The sequence below is a fragment of the Balaenoptera borealis genome (genome assembly GCF_965194805.1).
Source record: "Balaenoptera borealis genome assembly, chromosome: 8".
NCBI classification, from domain to species: domain Eukaryota; kingdom Metazoa; phylum Chordata; class Mammalia; order Artiodactyla; family Balaenopteridae; genus Balaenoptera; species Balaenoptera borealis.
This window is the reverse complement of record NC_138865.1, coordinates 9,521,850-9,539,004: the sequence shown is the minus strand read 5'-3', so window position 1 is coordinate 9,539,004 and position 17,155 is coordinate 9,521,850. Positions and strand designations below refer to the sequence as shown.

The 17,155-nt window shown below is 42.5% G+C and overlaps 1 long non-coding RNA gene across 1 annotated transcript; it reads right to left on the bottom strand.

The window, feature by feature from the left end:
- Window positions 1-591: 591 nt before the first annotated feature.
- Window positions 592-3,781, bottom strand: LOC309633713. The gene is made up of 2 exons (XR_014247680.1): window positions 2,591-3,781; window positions 592-626 (listed from the first exon to the last, which is right to left on the bottom strand). It is a non-coding gene; the product is annotated as an uncharacterized lncRNA (long non-coding RNA).
- Window positions 3,782-17,155: the final 13,374 nt, after the last annotated feature.

Below are 17,155 nucleotides of genomic sequence, written 5' to 3'. Positions count from 1 at the left end.
CCTTCTCTGGAGAGCACTTGCATGTGAATTTCAAGAGCCTTAAACATGTGTAACCAGTCATGCCATTTCTAGGAAATTTATCTTAAGGAAATAAGTAGAGGAGGTCATAAACATTTATGATTATGGATAGCCAATTGGATTTTACTTACTGTATTCAAAAATTAAAAACAGTTTAAACTTTCAGCAATAGGGAAATTGTTAGACTGTGATATTTTTTACAGTGAGATGCAGTATTAAACACAATCATTAAAATTCATGTTTTGGGAGAATGTTTAATGGTGTGGAAAAGTACATTCTAATGATAACTTTGAGGCAGTTTATAGTATGAGCCCATTTTTACCTAATATATGCATTTATACACATGCACATAACAATATACTGTAAAAGGGAAAGAAAAACTAGAAATACCCCAGAATGGTACATTTGAGTGGGAGGATTATGGCTAATTTTAATTATTTATTATAATTTTCATATTTTCCCAATTTTCTGTAATCAAATTTTTTCTTGATGATTTTTTGCTATTGTAACATTTAATTAATTTATTTTTTTGAATCACATTTTTTTTTTTAAGACACCAATTGTACTTGAACATTTATTACTTTTTTTTTTTTTTGGCTATGTTGGGTCTTCATTTCTGTGCGAGGGCTTTCTCTAGTTGTGGCAAGTGGGGGCCACTCTTCATCGCGGTGCGCGGGCCTCTCACTATCGCGGCCTCTCTTGTTGTGGAGCACAGGCTCCAGACACGCAGGCTCAGTAGTTGTGGTTCACGGGCCTAGTTGCTCCGCGGCATGTGGGATCTTCCCAGACCAGGGCTCGAACCCGTGTCCCCTGCATTAGCAGGCAGATTCTCAACCACTGCGTCACCAGGGAAGCCCCTGAATCACATATTTTAATGACAAAAATAGCATTATAAAAATAAGAAAACGAACTTCTTTGTACCATAACGAAATAGCAGTTTCAAGGTATGACCGGATTTCTTGACTAGCCACTGTCAAGATGAAAAGGTTAAAACAGAATTCTGATAGCCATCATCCAATGTACAGTGAATACCAAAGGACCCAACCCAACAGGTCACTTCATTTAGCTACTTGGGATACATTTGGCATGAAGTTAAAGCTGGTGTTCATTCAGATGCTCCTCTCCTCCAACTTGGAGCCAGTGTCTCTTTCGTGAATGAAGCAGACAATACAATTATCCTTCAGACCCTCTCTTGTAGATTTGCCTGATGATTTTTTTTAAATAATCAGATAAAATGTTTTAATACTGTCTGAAGGTCGAGCAATTGCCAAGTATGAATGTGAGTTTTCTGGAATTAGCAATAAGGTTCATAATGTAAGGAAATGACTTTTTTCTTGGACCAGTATGAGATGCTGATGATGAAATAAACCATGAAAAAATAGGAGACTCTACAAAGAAATTTGTCTAAGCTTTCACCAAGATGTAGAGAAGAAATTAATATCAAAACACTACTCCAGGGGACTTCCCTGGTGGCTCAGTGGTTAAGAATCCTCCTGCCAATGCAGGGGACAATGGGTTCGATCCCTGGTCCAGGAAGATCCCACATGCAGCGGAGCAACTAAGCCCGTGTGCCACAACTACTGAGCCTGCGCTCTAGAGCCTGCGAGCCACAACTAGTGAGCCCACGCACTGTAACTACTGAAGCCCGCAAGCTCTAGGGCCTGCATGCCGCAATTACTGAGCCCGTGTGCTGCAACTACTGAAGCCCGCGTGCCTAGAGCCCATGCTCCACAACAAGAGAAGCCACCACAATGGGAAGCCGGAGCACCACAATGGAGTAGCCCCTGCTCGCCACAACTAGAGAAAGACTTCGTGCAGCAGCAAAGACCCAACGCAGCCAAAATATAAAAAATAAAATTAAAAACACTACTCCATATTATTTATAGCTATGATTTAAGCTAACTAGAGAGTAAATTGTACCCAGTTCTCATCCCATAGTGTGTATCTCTTATTCCTGATGAACATTTTAGTTACCTTTAAAGTCTTGAGCGGGGCTTCCCTGGTGGTGCAGTGGTTGAGAATCTGCCTGCCAATGCAGGGGACACGGGTTCGAGCCCTGGTCTGGGAAGATCCCACATGCCGCGGAGCAACTAGGCCCGTGAGCCACAACTACTGAGCCTGTGTGTCTGGAGCCTGTGCTCAGCAACAAGAGAGGCCGTGACAGTGAGAGGCCCACGCACCGCAATGAAGAGTGGTCCCCGCTCGCCGCAACTAGAGAAAGCCCTCGCACAGAAACGAAGACCCAACACAGCCAATAAATAAATAAATAAAAGTCATTTGTGAGACAAATATTTAAAAAAAAAAAAAAAAAAATTAAAGTCTTGAGCGTAAGAACTCCTTGAAGCTTCTACCAGATAGATTTGTGAACTATACGCCCTCCACTGACAACTACAGAGGGGATGCAAGTGCCCAAAGTGAGCTGATGTGAGATCCAGAACCTCCCTCTTCTAAAATGGGACTTTCGGCTTAGTCCTGCGTGACCCAAAGCAAGTAGGGAAAAAGTGACAAATCTCAACTCTATTGCAGGAGCTTTAATTAAACAGCAAGGTCCTTCCAGATTAGTGATACAAACATTCTGTGAAGGACGTATATAAATATTGACTCCTTGTCCCCTGCAAATTTCCCTCTCCATAGCCCTACATGGGTTGATTTGATTCTGAAATCTTATTCTTGCTCTGACTGTAAACGTAATTCTGATTTCCTATCTGGGCTCCATGTGCTGTGTGTGATAAAAGAGGAAAAAGGAAAACTAGATGAGGGAGTAAATAAGGAGCAGAAACCATGGTATTAAGATGGGAAGGGGTCTTCCCTGGCGGTCCAGTAGTTAAGACTCCGTGCTTCCAATGCAGGGGGCGCAGGTTCAATCCCTGGTCGGGGAACTAAGATCCCACATGCTGCGGGGAAGTGGGCAAAAAAAAAAAAGGTGGGAAGGATTGTGGTTGTTGACAGTCTACTAGAATACCCTATGCATTACCCTCCGGTTCCTAAAATCCACGAAAAAGGTAAATTTTGTTGGATAACCCCCCAAACTACCCCCTTCCCCTTTCTCCGGATTAACCTGTTCCAGACTTGTGTTTTCCTTGTTCAAGGTTCGGCTTATCACCTAGTTCTCTATAAGAAAAGTAAGTGGAAACCAGCCACACAAAAGGCACCAGCGTCCAGGATTGGGGGCTGGGATGGGGTTAGCACTGCAAGAGGAAAGCTAAAAGCTGTAGAAGCTCCAAAGGCTAGGGCCTATCATGGTAGAAATCAGGAGGCAAAGCACTAAATGCCAAAGAAGTAATCAATTCCTGCTAGTCTGGGACAGGGGAGGAGCCCAGAGCACATGAGATTCCAGCTCCAGCCAAGGGGTGAATAGGTCATTGCAAGTCAGAAACTGGTTTTCCATCCAGGATGTTATCAGTAAACCATAAACCGGATCAAGAATGAGGGTGAGTCAAGGTGTGTTTGTGGCCTGATTTGAAGACAAGGCTTATTTGCATCAGAAGGTGCCTCTTTACAAACCCTTGGGGTAGGAGCTGGTGTGACTTGGGCCTATACCAGGCAAATTTGGGAACAGGAACAGCCAGCTGACAGCAAGAACCTGAAAACTGTGTGGTTGCAGGTGAGTTGGCATGAAGGTTCTACCAGGTGTGACAAAGCAGAGGGGGCCAGGGTGCCACTCAACACTGGCTGCACAATAGACTCACCTGGGGAGCTTTTTCAATCCCAATGTCGAGCCACACCCCAGAAAAATTAGATCGGAATTTCTGGGGGTTGGGTGTTGGAAACCCCGGATTAAAGGTAGGTTCACAGAATTGTTCCCTATAAGGTTGATTCTGATAGAATCATTTTCTTGTGACCAACTAGTAATTACAAAACAAGCTTTACGAAAATAGTATTTAAAGAAACATTTACACAATAATAGATGTGTTTTTAAAATCGAGATAAATCAATACCTGCTAAAGCTAAGGGGTTAGAGTTTCATCCAACCAGGAGGATTTTGATCCGAGAGTGATATGACACAAGTGACAACGTAGGAAGAGTAATTGGACAGTGATGTGTAGGGTAGAGCTGGTTTAGTTCAGCAGATGTTCAGTGACATTAATTATGGTCACTAGCATTTATTGAGGCAAACACTGCAACAGTCTTACTCAGTCCTGCCAAGAGTCCCACAAGGGGGGTATTTGGGTACCATGTTTTATAGATGGAGAATCCAAAGGTGAGAGAGGTTAAGTGACTTGCCCAAAGTCACAGGTGAGTAAAAAGAGAAGTGTCAGAATTTGAATCCAGAACTCCCTTCACAACCACCTTGCTGCACCACCTCTCATGTCATGAATGACTGTGCCAGTGTATTCTTTGGGGACACACAATGAATGTCACAGTCCTTGCCTTCAAGAGAGGGCAGACGGGTCAAGAAATATCCACCATGCTGAGTGATAAGTGCGTAATGGTGTTCTGAGAACACAAATGGGTCATAGCTAAGTCTGCCTCGAGGAGTGATGCTGGAAGAAAACCAACAGTAGACTTGTTCTGAAAGGAGAGGAAAAGAGTGGAAATGGGGAGGCCAGTTAGAAAGCCATTGCAATCATCAGGTCGGGGAGCTGGGATGTGGCTGTGGGGATGAGAAGGAAGGGTCAACAGGGTGGGACTAGGCTGAGTATCTTAGTCTACTCTGGCTGCTATAACAAAAATACCACAGACCGGGGGCTTATAAACTATGGAAATGTATTTCTCACAGTTCTGGAGGCTGGGAAGTCCAAGATCTAGGTGCTGGCAGATTCAGTGTCTGGTAAGGGCCCACTTCCTGGTTCATAGGCAGTCTTTTGTCCTCACGTGGTAGAAGGGGCAAGGGAGTGCTCTGCAGTCTCTTCCATAAGGGCACTAATCCCATTATTGAGGGTTCCACCCTCATGACCTAAGAACCTCTCAGAGGCCCCACCTCCTAATACCATCACACTGGGGGTTAGGATTTCAACATATGAATTTTGGGGGGGGTGGTTGGACACAAACATTCAGTCTATAGAAATGAGGCAAGGGAGGGCCCTAGGATGCAGAGCTTAAGGAGGTACCCACTCTCAAGGCTGTTCCTGCACTTGTGCTACCCGGAGAGTTGTGCCACCTTAAAGGTTGTGCCACCTCAGTTTGCCTTACCCTAGGTGCCTTTTTGCCTCACCCTAGGCGCCTTGCTTCCTCACCTAGTTCTGGCCCTGAGGGTCTACCTAGAGAGAGCCCTGCTAAAGGAGGACCCAGGAATTCAATCACCTGGAAATGAAGAAATCAAAGGTAGTCTGTGGTGTCAAGCTTAGATTATCAGGAGAATAACATAGCAGATAACATGAGGTAATGACAGGATATCAAATTGGAAACATGCAACCAGCACTTAGAATACAAGTGGATCTCATGACTGATCAAGACTGGGGATGCTGACTTGGGGGTCATGGGAACGGATGCTTCACAAGCAATGGAGGGACTTCCCTGGAGGTCCAGTGGTTAAGACTTTGTCTTCTAATGCAGGGGGTGCAGGTTCGATCCTTGGTCGGGGAGCTAAGATCCCACATGCCTCGCGGCGAAAAAACCGAAACATAAAACAGAAGCAATATTGTAACAAATTCAATAAAGACTTTAAAAATGGTCCACATCAAAAAAAAAAAAAAAAAAAGATATTAGGTCACTTTCTCAATTCTCACTCACTGAAATGTCAGTAAATGTTCCTTGTTTAAAAAAAAAACAAAACAAGCAATGGAATAATTGGCGGTGAGAGCAGAGGGCTGAGGGTCTCCCACAGGGAGGCTCAGGTTTGCCCAAAGGGAAACAGCTTTGCACATGGCTCTTCAAGAGACGGCAATCATGTTCACAATAAAGTTACTCCATAAAGCTTGACAGTGAGTGCCAACACAGGGAACACAAAGTGTTTAACACCTTTTACGCTGTTACTGAGTGTTTCCTATAATCAATAAACTACTCCTATATAAGCAATTTCCTATAATTGCTACCAAAGTTTACAATTACAGTTGAGTCCTGAACAACTGGAGTGTTAGGGCCACCAGTACTCAGGCATCAAAAATCCCCGTATAATTTATAGTTGGGCCCCCATATAGGTGGTTCCTCTGTATCTGAGGTTACACATCTGCACATTCAACCAACCAGGATCGTGTAGTACTGTAGTATTTACTATTAAAAAAAATCCATGGATAAGTGGACCCAGGCAATTCAAACGCATGTTGTTCAAGGGTCAACTGTATAAACAATTTTGCTATTAGTTCCCCTCTTATCAAACTGAGCCCAGAATATAGAACCAGCTTAAAGATTGTGCAAGTCGTCTGATTTTCTAAGCCACATATCCAGTAAAGGGAAAGCACACATTTACTGAGCACCAGCTATGATCCAGGCAATATTCCAGGCCCTGACATGTGCATCATCTCATTTAGTTTAATGACAGCCATTAGCACTTTTTCATATCTTTGGGTCAATTATAAATTAAAACTCATTGAGGGGAATTCCCTGGCAGTCCAGTGGTTAGGACTCTGTGCTTTTCCTGCCATGGCCCGGGTTTGATCCCTGGTCGGGGAACTAAGATCCTGCAAGCTGCTCTGTGCGGCCATAAAACCCCCAAAACCAACCAACCAAACAAACACACAAAAAACTCATTGAGGAGAAACCAATCCCTGGGAAGGCGACAGTTAATTTCAAGCCACCTGATCCCTGAATGAGGAACTGAGGTTTCAACACCTTGACTTGGCCTTTTAGGGAATGAAGTTCTGCTCTGCGTTTGAGACGACTCATTATACAGCAGTGAGGGGTGGAATGGCACCATCTACACACGAGTGTGTCTGGGGAGAGGCAGACTCTTGGAGCCAGACGACGTCTTTATCAACGCCAACAGCATAGGGATCACCCAGCCACTTGCAGCTCAGTTGAACAACAGTGGGGTGGCAGAATCTTAGACAAACTCCACCAACGGACCCCAGGGTCACCCAGGAGAACTCCTGCCTTCCCACTGTCTCCCTAAATCCTAAGCAGGTACATGATCTTGCGGGTCCCCTTACCGGTAACGGCTGGCCTCAGAGAAGTCAGAAATCTGAGGACAGGAGACTTCACCTTCCTGCCAGGAAGGGGGTCTAGGTCTGATCCGAAGCCACACTGAACATAACACTTTGCCAAAAGCTAATGCTGAGAAGCTATTGGCTCAGAAGCGCGACTTGCTTACAAGCAATCTGAGGCCTTCATCTTGCTCATTCTGGAATGCATACTTGGTGGCGTCTGCCTTGGAAATCGGCTTCCCACCCAGCTGACTGAGTTACATCTCTTGTGGCTGAGCTCTCCTGGGTGATTTTCCTTTAAAAAGGTTTCTGAGTGTGGCAAAATACATACAACACAAATTGACTATTTTAACGTTTTTAAGGTTACAGTTCAAAGGCATTAAGTACCAAAAAAATTTTTTAAGGGGTTTTATATCCTGAGCTGTAAGAGTATTTAACCACCTTTGTTCTGCCTAGTACCAAAAATGCTGCTCTTAAGAGCTCAAAGTCATTCTAGAACCAAGGAGTCCTGCCATCAGAAGGAAAATTTTTTGTTTTTTGACATCTATGCTGTCCTGAGAGGGAAATTCCACTTTTTTGGGGGGAATTATATAAAGCATTTATAGAGGAACCATTGATTCTCTACATCTGTTAATAATCTCTCATCTATGAAAACAGCTTTATTTTTAGATTTAACATGTTCATCAATTGCAACAAAAAAAATGAGTCATAATGTAAACTGTGGATTTGAGTTAATAATAATGTTTCGATATTGGTTCATCAATTGTAATAAATGTACCACACCAATGCATGATAAACTCTGTGTGTGTGTGTGTGTGTGTGTGTATGTGTGTATGTGTGTGTGTGTGTGTGTGTGTGTCAGGGGGTAATATGGGAACTCTTTGTACTTTCTGCTCAAGTTTTCTGTAAATCTAACACTGCTCTAAAAAATAGGCTATTGATTAAAGACATAACTGAATTAATTCCTAAAATAAGTCTTTCCAAATCCTCCTTTTTTTTTTTTTTTTTCTGGCCACTCCCCGCAGCTTGTGGGATCTTAGTTCCCAGACCAGGGATTGAACCCGGGCCTTTGGCAGTGAGAGTGCAGAGTTCTAACCACTGGACCACAGTGGAATTCCCTCCAAATCCTCTTTGACATACTCTGTCATCCTTAACAGTTTCCAGCTGTGCCCCACCAGGAATAGTCTGCCTCTGGCCTTCCTATCTTACCTAAGAGGGAAAGAAAATATTCATAAATACTACATTCCTTAATAAAAACCTACTTCCAGCATTAAACTTTCCCTTTCCAAACTGACATTCTCTTTCCCTCCCATTTATTTCCTCTTTAACTCAGTCCATATTTCACCCTCCTCTCCGAGGTCTCATTAACTCATGCTGGGATCAGTCACCATTCTCTCTACAGCACAGGATTTTCTGTGATGATATTTATTATTCCTCCTCTCTTTGAAGGAAGGAGTAGTGGTTTCCCGTTTATAGAAGTTCCTTTTTTTCCTTTTAATACTTTTTTAAGTTGATATGTTGTATTTTCATTTTTATTCAGTTCAAGAAAGTTTCTTTTTCTTCTTTTTTGGCCACGTGGCATGTGGGATCTTAGTTCCCCGACAAGGAATCGAACCCGTACCCCATGCAGTGGAAGAGTGGAGTCTTAACCCCTGGACCCCCAGGGAAGTCCCTATAGAAGTTCTTAATCCCTTCCTCTCTACATTCTTAACTTTCTGATTCCCCAAATCCTTACAACTGGGTTTTAAGAGACTCCTGTATTGATTTCTCACACTTTCCACTTTGAAAGCAAGCTATTTCCAGCAATCTTCCAAACTAGGTGGGGGGCCTGGATTCAAAATGAAACGCACCTAGTCAGAGCCAGTGTAGTTGTGGGCCTGAGACAGTGGACACAGGCAGGCCCGCCTGAAGAGGACTCGGGGAAATCCAGGGCCAGCAGGGGGCTCACCACACCGACGGGCAGTTAGGTCAGCCTGGGCCAGTGCAGAGCACGGATGCAGGTGAGGTCCGATGCCAGCTAAACCAGGGTCCAAGGTTTCAAACCGGAGGGGCCTCGCTCAAGACCAAGGAGAATATCAAGGCAAATGTTTATAACCCTCCATCCAGCCCTGCCCCATCTGAAAGAGACAGCCCAGTTCCCCTGGAAGGGAAGGAGATCTTACTATCAGCAGATCCCAAACAAGCAAGTGGAATCTAGAGAAAAGGCCGAAACGGTTTGGTATTTTTCCATCACATCACCTTTCAGGGGTGTAGAGGCAGCTGTTGGTTGGCGTAGGAGGTTTTTCCTGGTTCCGGGTCTCCCCTCTTCAATCTCTGCCCCAATCCTTTCTACCCCCGTCCTCCCCATGGGGTCCCAGCTCCCTCCTGGCACCAAGTGGAACTCCTGAGCTCCGTTCAGGGATCAAAGCAGAATATCTACAAGAGAAATAAACCGTTTCCTTGCTATGTTAACCTTTCGTGGCATCATTTGTCATGTTTTTCTTGAGAAAAGATCACATTCCCACCAGGAAGGGAAGAAATAGAGTGAGGACAGAAAACTTTATCTTTGGCTTTGTGCACACTTCAACTAGAACATACCTTTGAATCCTGAGTGGAGGAAGCCTAGGTGCTGTCCTGCCCCCTCCCCCCTTCCACACACACCAAGAGCAGGACCCTTTAGGTCCTAAAGAACCAGGATGGATTACAGGAAGGGTGGACCTGACCTACATTCTCTAAATCCTTTCTGTATTTGGCTGAGGGGAGAGCTACCGCTCTTCAGGTATCTTTGGGCTAAACTGGGGCTGGGGGAAAGGTCAGTCCATGACACTGATGGGCTAGGTGGGCGGTGGGAAGATCCCAGCTCATCATCATAGCTTCTGTGTTTGTGAGTCAGTCGTCCTCCGGGCCAGTGCGCAGGGCAATCTAACCCACCACTTGGACCAATAACTAGGTTGGTATCGTGCCCACGTGTCTGGAGTATTTGATTTTGGGTTTGTCTCCATTCTCCTATCTCATACCACCACTTAAATTATGCAGTTCTCATCTGATCCTTAGTTTTTCTTTTTTTCTTTTTTTCTTTTTTTTTTTGCCTTGCTGCAGCATGCGGGATCTTACCTCCCCGACCAGGGATCATACCCACACCCCCGGACTTCCCTGGTGGCGCAGTGGTTAAGAATCCGCCTGCCAATGCAGGGGACACGGGTTCCATCCCTGGTCTGGGAAGATCCCACATGCTGCGGAGCAACAAAGCCCGTGCACCACAACTACTGAGTCTGTGCTCTAGAGCCTGCGAGCCACAACTACTGAAGCCCGCGCCCCTAGAGCCCATGCTCCGCAACAAGAGAAGCCACCGCAATGAGAAGCCTGCGCACCACAACGAAGAGTGGCCCCCACTCGCTGCAACTAGTGAAAGCCTGCACGCAGCAACTAAGACCCAACGCAGACATACATACATACATACATACATAAATAACAAACCCACACCCCTTGCAGTGGAAGCTCGGAGTCTTAACCACTGGACCGCCAGGGAAGTCCCTCATCCTTAAATACTACTCCATGATTATATTTCTTCTGATTCTTTAAATATATAACATACCTATCATTTACTTCCTTGTAAGGATATTATCTTTCTGATATTTTCCAATCATTCTTCAAGGGACCCTGATTTCTCAAGATTTTATTTCCACCTAGGCAGGGATTTTAAAACAATGCCCTATGTCTAGTTTTCTCTTGTTTTATTGTGACTAAAATAGAATGTTAAGTTGGAAAATAGTTCCTCTTTCATCATTTCTAGTCACTCTATTTTCAGTGGCAATTTTGTAGCTGTTTTAGGCTATGTCACCCTACAGGCTGTTAAAATCAAATGGGGTGATATATATGAAAGCACTTTGAAAAGCATGAAGACACTACTCAAAAAGACTGTCGTTGGTGTTGTTATTCCAAATGGCCTTTAAAAAGTTGTGGCTTTTTTTTTCAGGACCATACCCATGATTGCTTGGAATTATACAAAACCTAACAAAAAACAACTATCAGTTTTACTGTTTTTCTTTTCACAAATATAAATTTTTTATTGACATCATTCCAGAAACTTTTTTCTTTTTTAAAAATTTTTATTGGAATATAGTTGATTTACAATGCTGTGTTAGTCTCTGCTGTACAGCAAAGTGAGTCAGTTATACATATATCCACTCTTTTTTAGATTCTTTTCCCATATAGGTCATTACAGAGCATTGAGAAGAGTTTCCTGTGCTATACAGTAGGTCCTCATTAGTTATCTATTTTATATATAGTCGTGTATATATGTCCACCCCAATCTCCCAATGTATCCCTCCCCCCACCCCCGTCCCCCCTGGTAACCATAAGTTTGTTTTCTACATCTGTGACTCTATTTCTGTTTTGTAAATAACTTCATTTGTACCATTTACTCTTTTTTTTTAATTAATTAATTAGTTAATTAATTATTTTTGGCTGTGTTGGGTCTTTGTTTCTGTGCGAGGGCTTTCTCTAGTTGCGGCGAGCGGGGGCCACTCTTCATCGCGGTGCGCGGGCCTCTCACTATCGCGGCCTCTCTTGTTGCAGAGCACAAGCTCCAGACGCGCAGGCTCAGTAGTTGTGGCGCACGGGCTTAGCTGCTCCGCGGCATGTGGGATCTTCCCAGACCAGGGCTCGAACCCGTCTCCCCTGCATTGGCAGGCAGATTCTCAACCACTGCGCCACCAGGGAAGCCCCACCATTTACTCTTTTTCTAATATGATTCCTACATTTTTCATAGGACACTTTTTTCTGCTTTATTTCTTTTTCAATCTCTTTTTCTTTATAAAGACTTCATTTTTTTAAAAGAGCAGTTTTAGGTTTATAACAAAATTGAGAGGAAGATACAAAGGTACAAAGATTTCCTATATACCCTCTGCCCTCACACATGCAAAGCCTCCCCCATTATCAACATCACTCCCTAGAATGGTGCATTTTTACCAAGGATGAACCTACATTAACACATCATAATCAGGACTTCCCTGGTGGCGCAGTGGTTAAGAATCTGCCTGCCAAGGCAGGAGACGCAGGTTCGAGCCCTGGTCTGGGAAGATCCTACATGCTGCGGGGCAACTAGGCTCGTGGGCCACAACTACTGATCTTGCGCTCTAGAGCCCGCGAGCCACAACTACTGAGCCCGTGTGCCACAAGTACTGAAGCCTGTCGCCTAGAGCCTGTGCTCTGCAACAAGAGAAGCCAACACAATGAGAAGCCCACGCACTGCACCAAAGAGTAGCCCCCGTTCGCCTCAACTAGAGAAAGCCTGCGTGCAGCAATGAAGACCCAACGCAGCCAAAAATAAAATTTAAAAAATTTTAATTAAAAAAAAAAACACATCATAATCACCCAAAGTCCATCGTTTACCTTAGGATTTACTTTTTTTTAAAAAAATGTTTTTTTAATTAATTAATTTATTTCCCCTGCATTGGCAGGTGGATTCTTAACCACTGTACCACCAGGGAAGTCCCAGGATTTACTTTTGATGTTTTACTTTCTGTGGGTTTGCACAAAAGTATAATGACATGTATCGATCATTATAGTATCATACAGTATTTGTCTTTCTCTGTCCTCTTGCTATCATAAGGGTTCATGGACTTCCTAGAACAATGGTTAATATCTTTTGAGGGGGCAGGACCTTTAAAGAACTGAACAAAAACTATGGATCTTCTCTCCAGAAAAATACACATGCAAAGTAGATTTCGCAGATAATTTCAGGAGATTCATGTCCCCAAAAGCCCATCCATGGGAACCTTGGTTAAAAACTCCTGACCTCAAAGAGGTCTGTGGCTCAAAATAAGGCTAAAAAACCATAACTGCAAGGTGTTCCACAATTCCTCTCTCATTTACCGAAAGTTGGACTGCCCCTTGGGAATCATACACTCCTGGATTTGAGTCCTGCTTGCTCCACTGGCTAGCTGTGTGACATGTGGCACGTTCCATAAACTGAACATTGGTCTTCTCATTGGCCAACCAGACATAATAATACCAACCTATTAGGTTAGTATGAATGTTCAATAAGATGTAAGTGCAAAACACCTTGCAAAGTATCTGGCCCACAGTAAAGGTTCCAACACTGAACATTCACTCCCTCCTTTCCTTCTTATTACTTATTTCTGCTTTTTATCCCATCTGGTTCTCAGAGACTCTTAGTTGGAAAGGACCTCCAAGGTCATCCACTGAGGACTATCTCTTCATCTCTTTTTAAATGACTGCATAAAGCCCCTCCTTTTCTGTCCTCCTTGCTATGAGCACTGATGCCTCGAGCAGTTCTCAGACTCTTTCTAGGTCTCAGTGGAGTGGGCCCAGGAATTGCTCCTCTTCGGTGTTGTTCCCATGCTCTTCTTTACCCTCCCAGCTGTGATGTTGACCTGCAATGCACCCTTCATTCCCTCTGATCAAAAGCTTAGTGCTAGCCTCTTCCTTGACCCTCGGTCTACACCTGTCCCCCCGGCTCCAGAAACAGTTCCCTGTGGAACCCTTCTGTTAGCAGCCACTTGCCTGCCAGTTCTAGATGAATCAGCTCATCTCTACCCTTTAAAAGCCACTCAACCACAACTCCCTTTCTATTCTGAAATGCTTGTTGGAAGTGTCTTCAACATTCCTCAAAAGAAGCAAGCTATTTTCTCTCCAGAACCTCTTACCTCTCATGGCTTTCTAAAGCTGGCCGGGCAGGTAATCTAATTTTGTAGGAGGTGAGCATGAGGGGAAACCTTAAATCCATAATCCTAGCACCTGCATAAATTTCATAAATGTGAATACATTTTTGGAGAAAATGTAGAATGCCATTTGAGAATGCTGAAGGGGGTATGGGTCTTCTTCAAAAGTTATCTTTCTCAGTGGGTCAATGATGAAATCAAAGAGGAAATCAGAAAATACCTCAAGACAAACGACAAACGACAATGAAAACACAACCTTACAAAATCTATGGGACTCAGCAAAAGCAGTTCTAAGAGGGAAGTTCATAGTGATACAGGCCTTCCTCAAGAAACAAGAAAAATCCCAAATAAACAACCTAACCTACAACCTAAAAGAATTAGAAAAAGAAGAACAAACAAAACCCAAAGTCAGCAGAAGGAAGGAAACAATAAATATCAGAGAGGAAATAAATAAAATAGAGATCCAAAAACCAATAGAGGGGAAGGATAAATTAGGAGTTTGGGATTAACAGATACACACTACTATATATAAAATAGATAAACAACAAGGATCTACTGTATAGCACAGGGAACTATATTCAATATCTTGTAATAACCTATTATGGAAAATTATATCTGAAAAAGAAATATGTTTATTTTTCATGTATATATATATCTGAATCACTTTGCTGTACACCTGAAACTAACACAACATTGCAAATCAACTGTACTTCAACTAAAACATACAAACAGTAGAAAAGATCAATAAAACCAAGAGCTGGTTTTTTCAAAGGATAAACAAAATTGACAAACGTCTAGCCAGGCTCACCAAGAAGAAAAGAGAAGACCCAAATAAACAAAATAAGAAATGAAAAAGGAGAAAGAACAAACTATACCACAGAAATACAAAAAAACAAAAGAAAATACTATACAGTTATATGCCGACAAATTAGAAAACCTACAAGAAACGGATGAGTTTCTAGAAACATACAGCCTGCCAAAATTGAGTCTAGAAAAAACTTGAACAGACTAATGACTAGAAATGAAATAGAATCTGTTAAAAAAAAACCTCCCTGAAAACCAAAGTCCAGGATCAGATGGCTTCACTGGGGAATTCTACCAAACATACAAAGAAGAACTTATACCTATCCTTCTCAAACTCTTCCAAAAGATTGAAGAGGAGGGAACACTTCCAAATTCATTCTATGAAGCCACCATCATCCTGACAAAGCCAGACAAAGACAGACAAAGACAGTATAAAAAAAGAAAATTACAGGCCTACACCTTTGACGAATATAAATGCAAGAATCCTCAACAAAATATTAGCAAACTGAATCCAACAATACATAAAAAGGATAATACACCATGATCAAGTTGGATTCATTTTAAGGTCACAAGGATGGTTCAACATTCACCAATCAATGTGATACACCACATCAACAAAAGAAAAGACAAAAACCACATGATTATCTCAATAGATACAGAAAAAACATCCGATAAAATTCAACATCCATTCATAATAAAAACTCTCACCTAAATCTGTATAGAGGGAACATATCTCAACATAATAAAAGCCATTTATGACAAACCCACAGCCAACATAATACTCAACAGTGAAAAGCTGAAAGCCTTCCGACTAAATTCTGGAACAAGATAAGGATGCCCACTCTCACCACTTCTATTCAGCATAGTATTGGAAGTCCTAGTCACAGCAATCAGACAAGAAAGTGAAATAAAAGCTATCCAAGCTGGAAGTGAAGAGGTTAAACTGTCATTATATGCAGATACCATGATACTCTATATAGAAAACCCGAAAGACTGCACAGAAAAACTATTAGAACTAATAAATGAATTTAGCAAGGTAGCAGGATACAGGATTGATATACAGATTTCTTTACACTAACAATAAAATATCAGAAAGAGAAAGTAAAAAACAATTCCATTTAAAACTGCATCAAGAAAACATTACCTAGGAATAAACCTAACCAAGGAGGTGGAAGACCTATACACAGAGAACTCTAAAACACTGATAAAGGAAATTGAAGATAATTCAAAGAAATGGAAAGATATCCCATGCTCTTGGATTGGAAGAATTAATATTGTTAAAATGGCCATAGTACCCAAAGCAATCTATAGATTTAATGTGATCCTTATCAAATTACCCATGACATTTTCCCACAGAACTAGAACAAATAATCCTAAAATTTTTATGGAACCACAAAAGACCCAGAATTGTCAAAGCAATCCGAGGAAAAAGAACAAAGCAGAACAAAGAACTGGCAGTCCAGGGGTTAAGACTGTGCTCCCAATGCAGGGGGCACGGGTTTTGTTCCCTGGTCAGGGAACTAATATCCTGCATACCACATGGTGCAGCCCAAAAAAATAAAAGAACAAAGCTAGAGCCATAACCCTCCCAGATTTCAGATGATACTACAGAGCTATAGTAATCAAAACAGTGTATTGGCACAAAACCAGATATATAGGTCAATGGAACAGAATAGAGAGCCCAGAAATAAACCGCATACCTATGGTCAATTAATCTTCAACAAAGGAGGCAAGAATACAAAAAGGAGAAAAGAGTCTCTTCAGCAAGTGGTGTTGGGAAAGCTAGACAGCCTCACGTAAATCAATGAAATTAGAACACTCAAACCATACACAAAAATAACCTCAACGGTTTAAAGGCCTAAATATAAGACATGATACCATAAAACTCCTAGAAGGCACCACAGGCAAAAGATTCTTTGATATAAATCGTAGCAATATTTTCTTAGATCAGTCTCACAAGGAAAAATAAAAAAAAAAAAGCAAAAATAAGCAAATGGGACCTAATCAAACTTAAAAGCTTTGGCACAGCAAAGGTAACCATCAACAAAGTGAAAAGACAACCTACAGAATGGGAGAAAATATTTGCAAACAATGCAACCAACAACGGCTTAATTTCCAAAATACACAAACAGCTTATATAACTCAATATCAAAAAACCAAGCAACCCAATCAAAAAGTGGGCAGAAGACCTAAATAGACATTCCTCCAAAGAAGACATACAGATGGCCAACAGGCACATAAAAAGATGCTCAGCATCACTAATTATTAGAAAAATGCAAATTAAAACCACAATGAGGCATTAACCCACACCGGTCAGAATGGCTATCATCAAAAAGTCTACAAATAGGACTTCCCTGGTGGCGCAGTGGTTAAGAATCCGCCTGCCAATGCAGGGGACACAGCTTTGAGCCCTGGTCCGGGAAGATCCCACATGCTGCAGAGCAACTAAGCCCGTGCACCACAACTACTGAGCCTGCGCTCTAGAGCCCGCGTGCAGCAACTACTGAGCCCATGTGCGTAGAGCCTGTGCTCTGCAAGAGAAGCCACCACAATGAGAAGCCCGTGCACCGCAACGGAGAGTAGCTCCCACTCACTGCAACTAGAGAAAGAACGCACACAGCAACGAAGACCCAACACAGCCAAAAA